Source organism: Lycorma delicatula, chromosome 12 (genome assembly GCF_047948215.1).
Source record: "Lycorma delicatula isolate Av1 chromosome 12, ASM4794821v1, whole genome shotgun sequence".
Taxonomy (NCBI): Eukaryota; Metazoa; Arthropoda; class Insecta; order Hemiptera; family Fulgoridae; genus Lycorma; species Lycorma delicatula.
This window is the reverse complement of record NC_134466.1, coordinates 69,297,630-69,316,918: the sequence shown is the minus strand read 5'-3', so window position 1 is coordinate 69,316,918 and position 19,289 is coordinate 69,297,630. Positions and strand designations below refer to the sequence as shown.

At 30.7% G+C, this 19,289-nt stretch overlaps 1 protein-coding gene across 2 annotated transcripts in view; it reads left to right on the top strand.

Annotated features, from left to right (window-relative positions):
- Positions 1-9,233: 9,233 nt before the first annotated feature.
- Positions 9,234-19,289, top strand: part of LOC142333419 (very long chain fatty acid elongase 7-like) — a 115,040-nt gene continuing 104,984 nt past the window's right edge. For both annotated transcript variants that reach the window (XM_075380478.1, XM_075380481.1), the window contains exon 1: positions 9,234-9,435. The gene's annotated coding sequence lies outside the window, so the exon portion shown is untranslated. The remainder of the gene's footprint in view (positions 9,436-19,289) is intronic.

Sequence of the window (19,289 nt, the reverse complement as noted above, 5' to 3'; positions counted from 1 at the left end):
AAACTGTAAAATTTATGAAAAAATTAACAATCATTGAGAATTTTATACTTGATTGTGTATCAGTTCATAAACTGCAAACCTGCAAGCTTTTGAAATATGGTAAAAATAACTCAACCTGCCCAAATATTTTCCACTCTCTATTTTTGGTACACCACTATAATCTATTCCACCGATCGTGTTTGATGTGAACAAATATATTAAGAATAGTACACCCGTGAATTATAACAAGTAAATTTAATTAATTAAAGCAGAATATACTGAATGACAGGAATTTTATACGAACAGTTCTAAGATACAAGATGGTATTCATTTGTTAAAAACCAAATCTCAATTTGTTTACCATAAACCAAACTCCAGTTTTGTGTATACAGAGCAGATACATACACCTATGGTATGCAGTAGACAGTAGAAAGAGCAATAATTTGTATTGACTCACACTTCCTGCCATCCAAAATTGTTTCACAACATAACCAATCATACAAGCTTGCTATACAATGAGTTATCAACCATAGAGGACAAAAGTGTTTCTCTACATGGATTCTTGAACACAACCACACTCCTGGTAATGAAACTGCTGATACAGATGCTCACACTCCAGGATGAAGACTTTACCCTTCTGAAAGTAGGAGTTGTAAAAGCTCTTATAACATCCATAATAAAACAGTAGGGCAAACAAAGTGAGTGGAAAAAGCGAATACAAAATGTCATCAGAGTCTCTATTTAAATGTAAAAAAATTTTGAAAAGAAACATATTGTGCTAACGCATTTGAGAACTGGATACACTTCACAGTAAAGAGTAAGAGTAATTTTACATCTTCATATTTACTATCTGGGCAAGAACAACTAACTCATGCAGAGTTTTACAGAAGACAAATGTTGAAGGAATGTCATGGATATGAAGATAAGCAGAAAAAAATTAATTAATAAAAGATCTCAAAATTGAGAATAATTGTCAAGAATGGTGAAGGAAATGTTTGTTTAATTGCTGATGTACTTCCTGCTTGAAACAGGAATATTGATTGCATATAGATGGGTGAGTATATACATTTTTTATGGTTATTACATGTAAGGGGCCATTACATCCTTACATTTGATTTTTTAATTCATTTTTTAAAATTATTTACACATGACACATTTTACTTTATGGGCTTTAAGTATTTTACGAATTAATTTTTGTCATATGTGAAGTGCCTTTACAGACTATATACCCTATATAAAACAGGGTATGTTAAGTTTATTCAGAATTATTGTTATTAACTCGCCGGGTTGGTCTAGTGGTGAACTCGTCTTCCCAAATCAGCTGATTTGGAAGTCGAGAATTCCAGAGTTTAAGTCCTAGTAAAGTCAGTTATTTTTACACGGATTTGAATACTAGATCGTGGATACCGGTGTTCTTTGGCGGTTGGGTTTCAATTAACCACACATCTCACGAATGATCGAACTGAGACTGTACAAGAATACACTTCATTTACACTCATACAAATCATCCTCACTCATCCTCTGAAGTATATCTGAATGGTTATTCCCGGAGGCTAAACAGGAAAAGAAAAAGAAAGAAAGAAAAAGAAAAAAAGAAAAAGTTGTTATTAAAATAATAATTTCTATTATCTTTTCTGCTAAGATCACAATAGTTTCTACGGTAATTACTGCTTACCTTTCTTAGCTTCATAAATTTAGAACATTAGTTAAAAGTATGTTCATTAGATTTGTGTTTATCTGCTGTCTCATCGTTGATCAACAAAGAATCTGTTATATTAAATTACAAGATATTTCCTCGTGTACTGTCCTATGCACAGCCATTTACATTATATTCTGGGATATATTACTGTCATTTAACGACAAGGAAATAATAAATAAGGTTGTGATACTAGTTTTCGCATGCTCTACACTGCATAAGGCCATTTACACCTTATGCAGTGGTAATTTTAATTTAGTTTAAAGTTATAGATCTTAAATAGTAGATTAGATTTAAATTATCTGATTTTTTAAATAATTTTCTAAACAGTACGTGCGTGCATATAAGAGTGCTCTAGGCATATACATGAAAGAGAAAGAACACATAAGAAATAAAATAAAAGAAATCGTTAGATTAAATTTGAATAACGGCTGTTAATAGTTTAGTAGATGGAAAAAATAAATTTTAATTATAATCATAACAAACAATACAAAGTTATTTAGGAATGTATAATTTATATATTTAAAAAGAAATTGAAAGTAATGAAACAACTCAGGATAAAATCACTACAGTATTACCATTAAAATGATTTATTTGATAACCTTATGATTCAATTAAACAGCTTATTACTTAATTAAACCAGTTTTGAATTGTTAAATGCAAATTAACCTTAAAATCACAATTGCATTTAGTGTTTTAAATGCATAATATAAAATTACATCTTTTGTAGTTTGTATTTATAAAAAAATTATTTTTAATGAAAAATCTGAGTCAACAAACCTGCTGTTGTTTATTAAACATAAAAAGAAAAGGAAATTAAAGGAAGACAGATTTATAAGAAGTTTGATCTAGTAGATTATTCAAGGACTTCACCCAAAAAAAAGTTGCATATTTTATTTATTTTTTTATTTTAATACACAGTATAGTAAATGCAATAATACGATTGAGTGGTCATTTATTTATTTTGTAAAAATGCATAATTATTTTTAAATTGTTAATTCATTTATAATATAATTAAGTAGATTTGTATGCGTATCTTATAGGGAAGTATATTTTATATTGAGATAAGGCAGATTTCCTCTTGAGCATAAAAATTCAATAAAAAGTTTAAAAATTAACAAAAAAAAGAAAAAATATAATAAAAAATTACAATTCTTCGTAGAATGAACTAATTCGTTTATATCAGTAAAAAAACAACATATATTTAACAAAACGAAACCTGATCTCAAGATTAATTATTATTATTATTATTATTTCTTTTTTATAATTTAATATCTAAATCTATCTTTTGGAACAATGAATGAATGTGTTATATGTTTACAAATAACTTGAAAGAGGGAAATTCCAACAGTAATTACTCCACTATATTCTGTTTATTTTGGCTGGTGCCCTGTCAGCTGCCGATGGATGATTTCTTTTTTGTTGTTATACTGCTTTATTTACAATCAGTTTCCTGAATAATGAAACTATAAATAAATTGTACAGAGTAATAATGATGTGAAAGAGAGACATCCAATGATATCTCCCAAAACAGTACAATAAAAGTTTAAAAAGCTTTTTTTTTTTTGTCTTCAGTCATTTGACTGGTTTGATGCAGCTCTCCAAGATTCCCTATCTAGTGCTAGTCGTTTCATTTCAGTATACCTTCTACATCCTACATCCCTAACAATTTGTTTTACATATTCCAAACGTGGCCTGCCTACACAATTTTTCCCTTCTACCTGTCCTTCCAATATTAAAGCGACTATTCCAGGATGCCTTAGTATGTGGCCTATAAGTCTATCTCTTCTTTTAAGACTTTCAAAAATCTTTTCCTGACATTTAAATTAATTTTTGATATAAACAAATTATATTTCTTACTGAAGGCTAGTTTAGCTTGTGCTATTCAGCATTTTATATCGCTCCTGCTTCGTCCATATTTAGTAATTCTACTTCCCAAATAAAAAAATTCTTCTACCTCCGTAATCTTTTCTCTTCCTATTTTTATATTCAGTGATCCATCTTACATTATTTCTACTATATTTTATTAGATTCGTTTGGTTCTTGTTTATTTTCGTGAGGTAGTTCTTGCGTAGGACTTCATCCATGCCATTCATTGTTTCTTCTAAATCCTTTTTACTCTCGGCTAGAATTACTATATCATCAGCAAATCATAGCATTTTTATCTTTTCACCTTGTACTGTTACTCCGAATCTAAATTGTTCTTTAACATCATTAACTGCTAGTTCCATGTAAAGATTAAAAAGTAACGTGGATAGGGAACATCCTTGTCGGACTCCCTTTCTTATTACGGCTTCTTTCTTATGTTCTTCAATTGTTACTGTTGCTGTTTGGTACCTGTACTTGTTAGCAATTGTTCTTCTATCTCTGTATTTGAACCCTAATTTTTTTAAATGCTGAACATTTTATTCCAGTCTACGTTATCGAATGCCTTTTCTAGGTCTATAAACGCCAAGTATGTTGGTTTGTTTTTCTTTAATCTTCCTTCTACTATTAATCTGAGGCTATTAAAGTATAAAAACAAATAAAAATATAACAAAGTACACATAATTCAATAATTAACTTTACATAACAACAAAGTTAAAAGGATAACGTAACATAACAATAAAGTTAAATGATTAACAAAACAGAGCAAGCAATTGTGTATAACAAATTGTCACAAGACATTTATGAGACACAAAGAAGGCATATTCAATTAACTCTGGTTGGACACATATAGAAAAAAAAGACAAAACCTTGAAAAACATAATTCAGTAAACTCTGTGCTAAGGTCAGCTGACCTTAGTGCAATCAGTGGTAAGGTTCAGATTGAGTACAAAACTGGCCCGAAGACTGAACCCTGCGGTATCCCTAATCTGGAATCTAAAACCGTCTATCCCGGTAGTTACTTAATATCAAATAATATGTTAAAAATTAAGGCAGGCTTACCTTAAGAAAAATAAGGCAGGCTTACCTTAAGTTTGTACAGCAGACCAGGAAGCCAGACCTAATTGAAAGCCTGTTGGATATCCAAAAAACTGCTGAACAGTATTCCTTCCTTTGTGAAAAACTGTTGATGATATCAACAATTGAGTGCTCAACGGTGGAGTGACCACTTCAGAAGACCAACTGGTGATCAAGATGATTTCTTTTACTAAAATAGGCTTAATTCATCCGATAAAGAGTCTCTCAAAGTTCTTGGAGAGTAGGCTGTTAGATCTGTATGATGATACAGCATGCACAGGTTTGCCTGATTTGGAACAATCGTTTTTTGCGACACTTTCCATTCGGATGGGAAATACGTCGTCCAGATGTGAGAATCATCACGCACAGAATCAATTTACAAATTACATTGTAGGGGAAAAGTTTCAGTTCTTTTCTTACAGCTTTATATGCGGTAGCAAGTCCGATATATTGCTGCTGTATTAACTTACGCATCGACTTTGATGGACCTTCCACCATAGCATATGAAATATCGAAAAGTTTTTCTGTTAATTTAGTTTAAGTAGTCTTTCTCTTTGATGGGCGACTTCAACAGAGGTCATCGCCCGGAATTTTTCGATAAGCGTTAGAACCGCATTACGGTGAGAAACAGGAGCATTTTGAAACTTTTCAGAAAACTTGTATTTCACTGAATCAGTATATGTGTCACCTTCACGAAAGATGTTTTCGACGAGAAAAATGAGTTCCTCTACCAAAAGAACCGTTAAGTTATATATTCCGATAGACGAAACAACACGATACGAAACGAAGCACGTTCAATCAGAACTAAACAACTGGCGTTTTGGTTTATCACTGAGCCAAGCCCAACGACCCGCAAGGCAACCGATCTAACGGCGAAAGGACAGAATGCATCACATAATTCTAAAGCGTACTGAACAACGATTTTCCGAACGCACTGTAATAGACTAATATTTAGGAGGTAAATTATTAATAAGTACACGCCCTTAGCTATAATAATTTCACGGATTCGCTTCGGCATACCTTCGAATACTTTTGTTACGTTTCTTACTTAAGAGATCCTAACGGTCGTTGATTTTCTTACGAAGAATGTTAATCGATGTCGGAGGTTCTACATAAAATTGTACCATTTTTAATTAGTTATGCAGCAGCAATTTGCTTTTTAACCTGTTAGTCCTTTTTTTAGTCCTTTTAGTCGGTTTTTTTAGTCCTTTTTAGTCCTTTTTTTAGTCGGTTATGCAGTCTCTGCTTAACTCGATGTAATTTTGAGTTCAGAAATGATAAGAAATAGAAGTAGAGTTTTTGTCCTCACAACTTTACGGGGGTATGAATAAAAATATATGCATCGTCTGAAAGTATCTTAGCTACATAAGGAGCATTAAATTATATGAAAAAATCTACCTTTCCTGTGAGTAAAATTTTGAGGTACGGCACCCATAAGGTTCTTATCTCTCGTCCCCTTGACCGATCGTGAACAAAATTAAACGGGATCAATGCTTCATATGCAGAAATCATCGTGTCAAATTTCATTCGAATCGGTCTGGAGTTATAAAAAAAAAAAACACAATCCGAAGTACATATATCCTTCTGGAACTTTTCAGCACTAAAATCGAATTTTTTACTTCCTTGTACGAAGTAAAGGAATATTGTGATCAGGAAAAATCTCGGTTTTCACATTTCAACGGAAATAACCATTCTGACCATACCTGAATCCATTTTTACTACTTTCGCCGTGCCGTCTGTACGTACATATGTATGTATCTATGTACGTATACATAGATACATATGTATGTATCTATGTACGTATACATAGATACATATGTATGTATCTATGTACGTATACATAGATACATATGTATGTATCTATGTACGTATCTCGCATAACTCAAAAACGATTGGCCGTAATATGTTGAAATTTTTGAGTTAGGACTGTTATAAGATCTAGTTGTCCCTTCTTGATTGCAATCGACTGAACCAAAAGTGTCCAAAAAAGCCCAAAATCAAAAAAATTTGGATTTTGGACTTTTTCTGAACTGCAGTAATAAGCCCTAATTGAGAGATTTTCAACGATATATTATAAAGTGGTACTTATTTTCACTGGTTCCAGAGTTATAGCCAAATAAAATTTTAATTAATGAAATATTTGGATCTTACAAGAGAAAGACACATCGGTTCGAATCTCCTACTTCATCTCCTTTTTTTAATCTCTATTTTTAATTCAAATAAATTGTTTTATTAATAATTATTAACCCGTGATTGTAAAAACGTTTACAATGATTAATAATTCAATATAGCAATAAAAAAAAAATCGGACGTTACTAGTGAAATTAAGCTTTATGTACTTATATGTAATAGATTTGGTGAAACATCTGATGATTTAATATTAATTGAATATTATAATTTAGAATCGTATTACTTTTGGATTTTCTAGTTTAATTTTATCTACATTAAAGTTAACTACAGAGTGACTGAAAAATAGACCCTCACAAGAACAACATATATGCATGCCCGATCTTTAATAAATTGCAAAAAACCTTTATCTTTTAGTTCATTACACCTCTGATATTGTCGGACAATATTCTCCCTAAGTCGGGAGTTTATCATCAATTTTGTTTATTTTTCTTTGTTGTCAATCATTAAATCGTTCTTTGGTTTGATATAATTCTTCTGGTTTTAATTTGTGTACACGTTCTCTAGTTTTCAAATTTTTTCTGTCTTTATATTCATTATTCTCTCTTAATCATTTTATTTTTTCCTTGGTCTTCCTCTCGTCGAGTAAAGTTCTATTGCTGTATTCGTTCGATGCACTTCATCGTCCTATTTAATTCATATCATATACTATTTATTTCATCATTAACATATACGCAAAATTATGTACAGTTAATTATTTACAGTTAATGTATACCAATTGTAATTATGTTAATTGTACAAATAAAGTTCATGTTTGATTTATTAATAATTATTAAACTCTGATTGTAAAAATATTTTTACAATAAATTAGAATTAAAATATAAAATTTTATGTACTTTTCATTTAAAAAAATGTGTATATGTGATTTAATAGTCGTACAAGGATTTTTTGTTAGAGGTCATTACGAAACGTCAAGATCAACAAAAACCCGAACATGAAAAATTTGACAGGATTAGCGTCCTTCCCCGTTACACAGAATGCCGTTTAACTGTGCAGTGTCACTTACAGCCGGGAAGGTGAAATAAATCTTTTACAGAAAAAACAATAACGTATGTGAGCTTTTAAATGATCCATTTACTCATTTTGAGTCGCGATTTATTTCATTTATTCGTATAATTAATTTAATATTTCGCGGTATTATTAAAATAATATATGAAATATAAACATATTCACTTATTTTATTTTATAATACTTAATTATTTATTTTGTTACGCACCTCTGATCAGAGTTTTAGACCAACCGGTTAAATATCGGGAGAATTCCATTCTTTAACCGCACACCAACCCCATCATTGAGGAATGTATCTGTTATGCGGCATTCACATATGAAGTTGTTGGGGTGTACCGTACGGCGTATTGCTGTACACATAGGCTGACGACTGGCTTACCAATTAACTATTCTGAAAATATCTTATACCACTTAATTGTTCTGATAATGTACTTTTTCCTGTTTAGTTTCCGGTAATTACCTTTGAGATAATACTTCAGAGGATGAATGAGGATGATATGTATGAGTGTAAATGAAGTGTAGTCTTGTACAGTCTCAGTTCGACCATTCCTGAGATGTGTGGTTAATTGAAACCCGATCACCAAAGAAAACCGGTATCCACGATCTAGTATTCAAATCTGTGTAAAAATAACTGACTTTACTAGGACCTGAACGCTGGAACTCTCGACTTCCAAATCAGCTGATTTGGGAAGAGGCGTTTATCACTAGACCAAGCCGGTGGGTTAAATACGAATCGTACTTATATCAACATAACCTAACCTAACATAAGCTAAGCTCGCTTCGTTCGCTAACCTCGATTGATTAACGTTAAATATACAAATTATATATGTTACGGGCGATTAATCGAATTAACCAGTAATTATGTATAATTAAATAACCAAATTTACCTTATTCTTTGGTAATTATTTTAGATAGCTAAGAAATCGTTATCAATTACGAGATCAGCATAAAATCAATACAATTAGTAGTAGCTTACAGTGATAATGATTAGTCCATTAAATTGTTCGCTCAAAAAAAAAAAAAAAAAAAAAATGGGCACTTTATAAGCAAATTTATGGGAAAAAATAATTAAAATAAAAATGAAACAAATTAAAAACATGTAAAATAGAAAATTTTAAATAAATTAACCTACATTATATAAAAAATTGCATTTTTTTTACAAGATTAATAATAATAATAATTTAAAGTTCACTTGCTTTAAAGATAAATAAAAATTCAACAAAATACATATTTTATACCTATAAATTTATTTGTAACGCCCATGTTATATAGTGATAATACGGAAAGTATTAATAAGTCGACAGTTAGGTTAGGATATGTCAAGCAAAAATTACAGTAGTTAATAAACCGGTTGGTTTCACGTACAACCAAGGTAGGCGAGCTAAAATATAAAACCTCTCTTTAAACTCATTTTACTTCATTATACGTAAGAGGGAGAATAACTAACGATAACAAGCTACATGACTTGGCAGCAACCGGCTTTACAACAAAATCTGCAACCTGCGTCAACCGAAACATTCGTGTGCTGAAGGCCGAACGCTTCGTTCGTATCTGGCCAGCGCGTGTGTTCATTAAATAACAAATCATTATCGGTTTTTCTAAATAATATATCGCAGAATATTGTAAGTAACTGCTTGATCTTTTATTTATTTATTTATTTTTAATTAGTAACATTAATGTGTGCGCGAATACATTTAAAAAAAGATAAAATGTAATAAAACATCTTTTTAATAAATTTTAGTTTTAAAAATAAATAAGCCAACGAACTGCTTCTGTTTATTTAATAAAACTGAGAAAAATTAGTCGTAAATAAACTATGAACGCTGTCGAGAGAAAATTAATTATTAATTTTCACGCTTTTTTTCTTTTAGATTAACGTGACGGTTTAAATGTAAAAGAAAAAATTAAAAATATTGTTAATTGACTTCGTTAAAAAAATGAGGTTGTGAATTCAACCCGGATGTAATTTTTCTTATGTAAACGTTACTTTTTTAAAAGTAAAGGACGATTTCATGACTTTTATTTTATTACTTTAAATTAAATTCCGGAAGTCTTATTGTAAAATTTATCCAATTAACGTAAAAGGAAGAACTCTTTCTTAACGTTAAAATCGTCTTCGCAAATCAGCTGTTCAACTGATTTTCAAATCGAAGATTCTGAAGTTTAAATCTTAATAAAGTTAAGTTACTTTAATTCGGATTTGAATACTAGACCGGTATATGTGCTGGTCGGGGGTTAAATTAACCACACATCTCAGGAACGGTCGGTCTAAATCTATACGAAAGCACGCCTTATTTACATCTCACATCTCGTACATATCATTCTCATCTCATCGGCCCACGGGGGGGATTCCTTATTGTACCCGAGTTAAACGATTTTCGATGCTTACATTAAGAATAGGATAGACGTAAACATTTATTTAATTTAATAATTTCAATTAAGTATTGTAATATTGTAGCACGATAATAAATTCTGATAATCAAAATATTTTCACAGGAAAGTCTAAAAAAAAAATAATGCTGTATTAGTATTCCAGAGAGAGTTACATTACGCTCTAGTAGTTTAATTTTTTCAACCCACCGGGTTGGTCTAGTGGTGAACGCGTCTTCCCAAATCAGCTGATTTCGAAGTCGAGAGTTCCAGCGTTCAAGTCCTAGTAAAGCCAGCTATTTTTACACGGACTTGAATACTAGATCGTGGATACCGGTGTTCTTTGGCGGTTGGGTTTTCAATTAACCACACATCTCAGGGATGGTCGAATTGAGAATGTACAAGACTACACTTCATTTACACTCATACATATCATCCTTATTCATCCTCTGAAGTATTATCTTAAAACGGTAGTAGTTATCGGAGGCTAAACAGGAAAAAGAAAGAAGTTTAATTATTTCGTTTTTTTTCCATTCTTTTTCTAATTTTTATCATGACGCAGGTTTCACGTTTTTTTTTCTCTCTGGGGGCTTTCTTCTCAGGGTCAGGTTTTCTGTGTAAACCTGTCCAAATTTCAAATAATTTTTTTATAATAAAATCTTTATAAAAACTACGCTTAAGAAAAAAATGCTTTAAATTTTCAATTTTTAAAGTCGGCGCCTAATTAATGGGTTAATAAAGTGTTGGTAATTTATTTTTGTTCTTCAGTTTATATGTTTATTTTTAATAAGACAAACTTGTAAAAGTAGAGAATTTAAACAAAGATTGAAACAAGAGTTTAATTTTTAGTTTTTAATGCAGGTTTTTTTTTTAAATTTGTTTAATTCGTTAAAAAAAAATTTGTTTAGTAATCGTGAAATAATACCGGTCTAGAAAATCTCAGTTAGGTGCTGCTTGCTTTTTTACTTTCTCTTATTGCGTAAAATGTTTAATTTTTTGTTACATATAACCAATCAAGTTAAATTTTTTATTGTAATTTTATTTCATATTATCGAACAAGTTTTCTAGTAAATCTGTAATAAATATTTTCTGAATAACTTAAAACTTATTTTTAAAATAAAACATTAGATGATCTACAAAAAGAATAGATTTTTTTTGGGCATCATTGCGTTTAGAACTGGGTTTTTATGTAATAATACATAAATAAAATGGCAAAAAAAGCTGAAAATAGTTGTAGGACGCTCCAGTCACGCAGCTATTTATAAATAAATTATAATTAATATATTAATGACGTATTGAAAAAATCGCACATTGTAATTACAAGATAATAATATTGGATTGAGGTTGAAACAGCAAATTTCAAATCTGTCATTACTAAAATAAAAGACTTCTATTTCAACAACTTAAAATATTAAAATCGTTTTCACCGCCCTTGAAAATGTATAAATTGATAACTCACCTGACCATGTATAATATTTATTGTGCGAACATCATAGTGGGGGTCAAAAGTTCAAATTCATAAAAAAGTCTTGATTACAATAAACAAAAACCTGATGTGGACGCTATATGATTTCCTTGTGCTCCAATTAAATTACATATACACATATTTTGCTGCACTTCATTTAAACTTATTTCATTTGAAAGTGAGATACGATCCTCCAATTACTTAATAAAGTGTACAGTTAAACAATTGCTAAAAAAATTAGTTTTTAACAAATATTTATAAAATTATTAATTCAACAATCTTACCAGAAATATTAGAATAGAGTAAAGGTCCGTTTAAAATTAAGATAAGATGATAAAAATAAAGAGAAAGAAATAAAACGTTAAACCAAGGAAAGAATAAAAAGATTGATAGAAGATGATGAATATAAAGTAAGAGAAAAATTGAAAACTGGAGAACGTGTACACAAATTAAGATCAGTAGAATTATATTAAACCAAAGAGCGATTAAATGATTGGCAACAAAAAGCAAATAAACGAAATGATGATAAATTTCGACTTAGGGAGAATATTGTCCGGCAAAATCAGAGGAGTAATGAACTAAAAGATAAGAATTTTTTGCAATTTGTTAAAGATCGGGTAAGCTTCATATAGTGATTTAGAAAGATTAAAATAAGATGATGAATACAAAGTCGAAGAAAACGTTAAAACCAAGGAAAGAATAAAAAGATTAAGAGAGGATGATGAATATAGAGAGAGAAAATTTGAAAACTAGCGAACGTGTACATAAAATAAGGTAAGAAGAATTAGATCAAATCAAAGAGATATTAAATGTTTGGCAAGAAAAAACAAATTAACGAAATGATGATAAATTCCGACTTAGGGAGAATATTGTCCGACAATATCTGAGGAGTAATGAACGAAAAGTTAAGATTTTTTTTGCAATTTATTAAAGAATGAGCATGTATGTCTCAATGTTGTTCAGAAAAACAGCACTGATCTATTTTTCAGTCAATCGGTAGTTAACTTTAATGTAGATAAAATTAAACAGAAATTCCAGAATAATTAAATAAAATTAAATAAAAAATTCCAAAAAAATATTATTGTAAATTATAATATTCAATTAATATTAAATAATCAGATGTTTCACCAAATCTATTACACATACACATTTTTAAAAGTACGTAAAGCTTAATTTCACTAGTAACTTCTGATGTTTTTCTTTTTTTTATTGTTATTATTGTATTATTTAATATTGTAAAACTTTTTTACAATCACGGGTTAATAATTATTAATAAATTAAATTAAAAATAGGAGTTAAAAAAAGGAGATGAAGAAGGATTCGAACCGATGTGTCTTTACCTTGTAAGATTCAAGTATTTCATTAATTAAAATTATATTTGGCTACAACTCTGGAACCGATGAATATAAGTACCACTTATGATATATCGTTGAAAAGCTCTCGATGAGGGCTTATTACTCCAGTAAAGAAAAAGCCAAAATCCAAATTGTTTTTGATTTTGGGCTTTTTTGGACAGTTTTGTTTCAGTCGATTACAATCAAAAAGGGAGTTACATAACTAGATCTTATAACAGTTCTAAATCCAAAATTTGAACGTACTACGGCTGATCGTTTTTGAGTTATGCGAGATACATACAGACGTCACGCCGAAACTAGTCAAAATGGATTCAGAGATGGCCGAAATAGATATTTCCGTTGAAATCTGAAAACAGAGATTTTTCGCGATCACAATACTTCCTTTACTTCTTACAAGGAAATAAAAAGGAAAGAAGAAAAGCGATAAAAAAAAAGTATGACTATTGGTCGGGGTCGGGCCGCTCCGTGGAGTTTGGGACTCCCGATGCAGTAAAGATTAATTTATATGCGTAATTAGACGTCAACAGTTGAAACAACAATGAAAAACAACCATTATAGCGATCACAAAAACTTCAAAGTTTACAGCATGTTTTGGGATGGGAAGTGCTATTTTTCAAAAACTTTTTTTGCAATTTTTTAATTGTTAACAAATGTACCTAAGAAATTAGGTGAAATCTCGAGACACTGGTTGTACCTTGTTCTACAACCTTGATCATTTAAGTTGAAAATTTAACGGCATCAAAGACTCATATATAGGTATAATTTGATCAAGTTTGGTCAATGTCGATCCAACAGTTCCGGAGATATAAGATGATTTACAGGCCAACACCGAACATACACACGCGTACGTACGAATATTAACGTCTAGAAAATTTCCATCCGGTTTTTTGGGTTCTTTAGGTGTGCCATGAACCGAATGAATTGTAATCCCGAATGATTGTAATTATGAATTGTAATCGTACAATTCATTGTACGATTACAATACTTTCCCTTCTAGAGTTATAGGTCTGCTATAGCGCTACCTGGACGGGAAAAAAAAATTAAAAACCAGTTTTGACTTAACATTTTGTATTAAATTAGATGTTTAATCATAAAATAAAAATATCTTATACAATCCTTCTCATTATAGATAATCTTATCCTTGTTAGTAGTCTTTTTCCCTCATTTCTCTCTCTCTCTCTCTTTCTCTATATGTATATATATATATATATATATATCTACCTAGAAGAGTATTTTTTAGTATTAGACATATACCTAATAAAAATTCTAATTAATTCTAAAATAGGTAATACAACCACGATTAGAAAAACGGATTAACAATTAAAAAATAAAGTTTCACAATTCTTATTAAAATTTTGACTTTTAAATCGGCACCAACGCCAAATAAAGGGTAAATTTTAATCGATAGATAGTTGTTTTTAATTCGGTTTTTTTTTTTGTCTTCAGTCATTTGACTGGTTTGATGCAGCTCTCCAAGATTCCCTATCTAGTGCTAGTCGTTTCATTTCAGTATACCCTCTATATCCTACATCCCTAAAAATTTGTTTTACATTTTCCAAATGTGGCCTGCCTACACAATTACTTCCTTCTACCTGTCCTTCCAATATTAAAGCGACTATTCCAGGATGCCTTAGTATGTGGCCTATAAGTCTGTCTCTTCTTTTAACTATATTTTTCCAAATGCTTCTTTCTTCATCTATTTGTCGCAATACCTCTTCATTTGTCACTTTATCCATCCATCTGATTTTTAACATTCTCCTATAGCACCGCATTTCAAAAGCTTATAATCTTTTCTTCTCAGATACTCCGATCGTCCAAGTTTTACTTCCATATAAAGCGACACTCCAAACATATACTTTCAAAAATTCTTTCCTGACATTTAAATTAATTTTTGATGTAAACAAATTATATTTCTTACTGAAGGCTCGTTTCGCTTGTGCTATTCGGCATTTTATATCGCTCCTCCTTCGTCCATCTTTAGTAATTCTACTTCCCAAATAACAAAATTCTTCTATCTCCATAATCTTTTCTCCTCCTATTTTCACATTCAGCGGTCCATCTTTGTTATTTCTACTACATTTCATTACTATATTATATATACATTATATATACACATTTTTAACAATTGAAAACATTTTATTTCGTTAATAACTCGGCTTTTTCCATTTTTTTAAAAAATTGTTATTATTATTATTATTGAATTATTAATTTATTGCAAAAGTTTTTTTTTATAATTATGGGTGAATAATTATTAATAAATCAATATATTTAAATTAAAAAAAGGGAGGTGAAGACTGATTCGTACCGATGTGCCTTCTCTTGTTAGATCCAAATATTTCATAAATAATAAAAGTTTTATTTGACTATAACTCAGGAACGATTGAAAATAAGTACCACTTATGATATATCGTTGAAAAGTTTTCAATGAGGGTTTCTTACTGCAATCAAGAAAAAGTCCAAAATCCAAATTATTTTGGGATTTTGGGCTATTTTGGTTAGTAGATTGCAATGAAAAGGGAAGGTGCACAACTAGATGTTACAACAGTCCTAAATTCAAGATTACAACATTCTACGGCTAAACGTTTTTGATTTATGCGAGATACATACGTATAGTTGTCACGAGGAAACTAATCAAAATGGATTCAGGGATGTTCAAAATGGATATTTCCGTTGAAATCTTAAAAGCGAAATTTTTCGCGATTACTTTTACTTCCTTGTACGAACAAGGAAGTAAAAACACTCACGTAGAAGAGAGTGGCAAACAGATCTCGTCTATAAGCGCCTAGAAGATAATCGGTAAGTACTTAAAAAATAAATTGCTTTTAAATAATTAATTTTAGATATAGATACTATTTAGTCATCTGTGAAGAAGCTAATAACGAATGAGTAAATAATTACAGGAGGCATATTGAACTGAACAAGAATATAGATTTTACTGCGGTTTTGAACGAACGAAGAAATAAAATGAAAATATACGAAAAATTACATCTATGAAAATTTTGGTAAAATAAACCATAACATTATTTATTGAACAGCTGTAACCCGAGAACAGTTCATGGATGTGGGAAATCCATCTTACTGGTCACAGAAAGATTATAATTTTACAAATATTCTCTAGTAAACGGAAAACATCTGATTTTTCCCTATAAATAAATAATAAATTTTCTCGATTAAATAGTAACAATTTCTTTTTAAATAATAGACGTAGCTTTTATAACCCGAGAGAGATTGTATGGATACCGTAAACGGCTAGTCAACCACTTGACCTTAAACAATCCGTAATAGAATAGAGCTGTAAAAAAAAATCTGATGTTCTGATTATTACTTGTAAAAAAATTTATACGTACATTTTTCTTTAATTAATGACGCTACAAGTAATTGATAAGTGTCAAGTAAAACTACTTTAATTCTGATACTATTTGCTAGTTGTATGAGATTATTCTTTTCACTACTCTGAATATAAAATCATATTTAATGTGTAACTACAATTTATAGCATTAAAAACTGAGAATTGTTTAAACAGTCGAAGATATGAATTTTTTTATCGGTAACTCTTTACAATTAAATCTTTGGTGTGTATTACGTTCGCAATGATTTCGGTAAAAAGCTGGAGAATGGTGAATCGATTTAAATAATTTTTTTACTAATATTTTAAGTTCATTTTTTTTAGTAGTAGATTTTTGTTTTAAATAATTACTCGGATAAACGGTAAACCTTTTATAGAGAATTTGTATTTTACGCGTAGTCTTTTCGTGTAATAATATTTGAGTCACTGGTTAAACAACAACAAAGTGAATTTTATTACAGTATTTAATTTATTGAATCAAGTTAACTGCTTTAGAGATATCGACAGTTTAATTGAAATTCTTTTATGACAGATTTAATTATTTTAGCTATACACACACACACACTATGGCAGACGATATTTTCAGCAGTTTATTGTGTACGAATTGCTTTTTTCTTCGTGTTTGTACTTATTTTTATAAAATATTTTTTTCTAATGTTGACCTATTACATACGAGGTCTGTAAATAAAGTAATGAGACTAGTTTAGAAAACCTTTTTTATTCACAGTCCAATCATACATGGACTCTATCACCTTCGAAATATTTCCCTTAGGAAGCCACCCAACGCTTCAAACGGTTTTCCCACTCTTCATAGCAGTGTAGGAACTCAAAAACCGGAATATCCTTCAGCTGGTCGGTTACATTCTTTTTTATGTTTTCTACTGTTCCAAAATGGTGTCCTTTGAGGTGTTTTTTTTTTAAAGTTGGGAACAGGAAAAAGTCGTAGGGACTCAAGTCAGGTGAATAAGGTGGTTGAGGAAATCACAGGAATGTTTTTCTTTGCAAAAAACTCATTATTTGAGAGTGTACTGTGACAAAATGCATTGTCATGATGCAGCATCCAGTTGTCTTTGATGGCTGGTCTCACGCGAGCAACTCTTTTCCGAAGTCTTTCAAGAATTTGTCGGCAAACATATTGATTTACAGTCTGCCATGTAGCCAAAAACTCCTTATAGATAATGCCATTACTGTCGAAAAAACAAATTAAAACGAGGTTTTGATTTTTGATTTACTCGTTTTTACTTTTTTGGGACGTGGTGAGTTTGAAGTGTGCCACTCCTTGCTCTGGCGTTTTGTTTCTGGGTTGTGCTCAAAATCCAAGATTTATCACCGGTAATAACATTTTTTTTAAAAATCAGGATCAGTTTCAATTCGTTCGAGGTACACTTCCACCCTGTTGTTTTTTTGTTCAACAGTGAGGTTTTTTGGAACCAATTTCGCACTAACATTTTTCATGTTCAATTCGTTTGTCAAAATTTGATGGACTGTGGTACAGTTCTGATTCAATTGTTCTGCAATCATTCTGACAGTTAATCGCCGGTTGTACCGTATCACGTCTTTGATTCGCTCAATATTGTCACTTTTTGACGTTAACGGTTTTCCAGAGCGTGGATCGTCCGCAACTGATTCCCGGCCATCTGAAAATGCTTTAAACCACTTAAAAACTTGAGCTTATGACAGAGCGTCATCTCCATACTCCCTTTTCAGTTTTGATAAAGTTTCAGTAGCATTCTCTCCGAGTTTAACACAAAACTTGATCGCACAACGTTGCTGATAATTAGTATCACTTATTTTTGTAACGCACAACAAAAATTCGTTTCACGAAAGGCTTGTTTACGTCTCACGTGGCAACAATAGACTAAAAATATAAATACCTAATATAAATCAGCTATTTATATAACCACAGGTTTACTAATAACTTTACAGTGTTGCCACTTTGACTGCCAAAAAAACAAACTAGTCTCATTACTTTATTTACAGACCTATTAATAAAAACTTTACGTTTTTTTTTTTATTAATAAAAACAAACATTTTGTTTTGTAATAGTGAAAATTTTGTTTCATTTAATTTTTCTTTTTGTCTTCAGTCATTTGACTGGTTTGATGCAGCTCTCCAAGATTCCCTATCTAGTGCTAGTCGTTTCATTTCAGTATACCCTCTACATCCTACATCCCTAACAATTTGTTTTACATATTCCAAACGTAGCCTGCCTGCACAATTTTTCTCTTCTACCTGTCCTTCCAATATTAAAGCGACTATTCCAGGATGTCTTAGTATGTGGCCTATAAGTCTGTCTCTTCTTTTAACTATATTTTTCCAAATGCTTCTTTCTTCATCTATTTGTCGCAATACCTCTTCATTTGTCACTTTATCCACCCGTCTGATTTTTAACATTCTCCTATAGCACCGCATTTCAAAAGCTTCTAATCTTTTCTTCTCAGATACTCCGATCGTCCAAGTTTCACTTCCATATAAAGCGACACTCCAAACATACACTTTCAAAAATCTTTTCCTGACATTTAAATTAATTTTTGATGTAAACAAATTATATTTCTTACTGAAGGCACGTTTCGCTTCTGCTATTCGGCAATTTATATCGCTCCTGCTTCGTCCATCTTTAGTAATTCTACTTCCCAAATAACAAAATTCTTCTACCTCCATAATCTTTTCTCCTCCTATTTTCAATCTCAGCGGTCCATCTTTGTTATTTCTACTACATTTCATTACTTTTGATTTGTTCTTGTTTATTTTCACGCGATAGTGCTTGCGTAGGACTTCATCTATGCCGTTCATTATTTCTTCTAAATCCTTTTTACTTTCGGCTAGAATTACTATATCATCAGCAAATCGTGGCATCTTTATCTTTTCACCTTGTACTGTTACTCCGAATTTAAATTGTTTTTTAACATCATTAACTGCCGGTTCCATGTAAAGATTAAA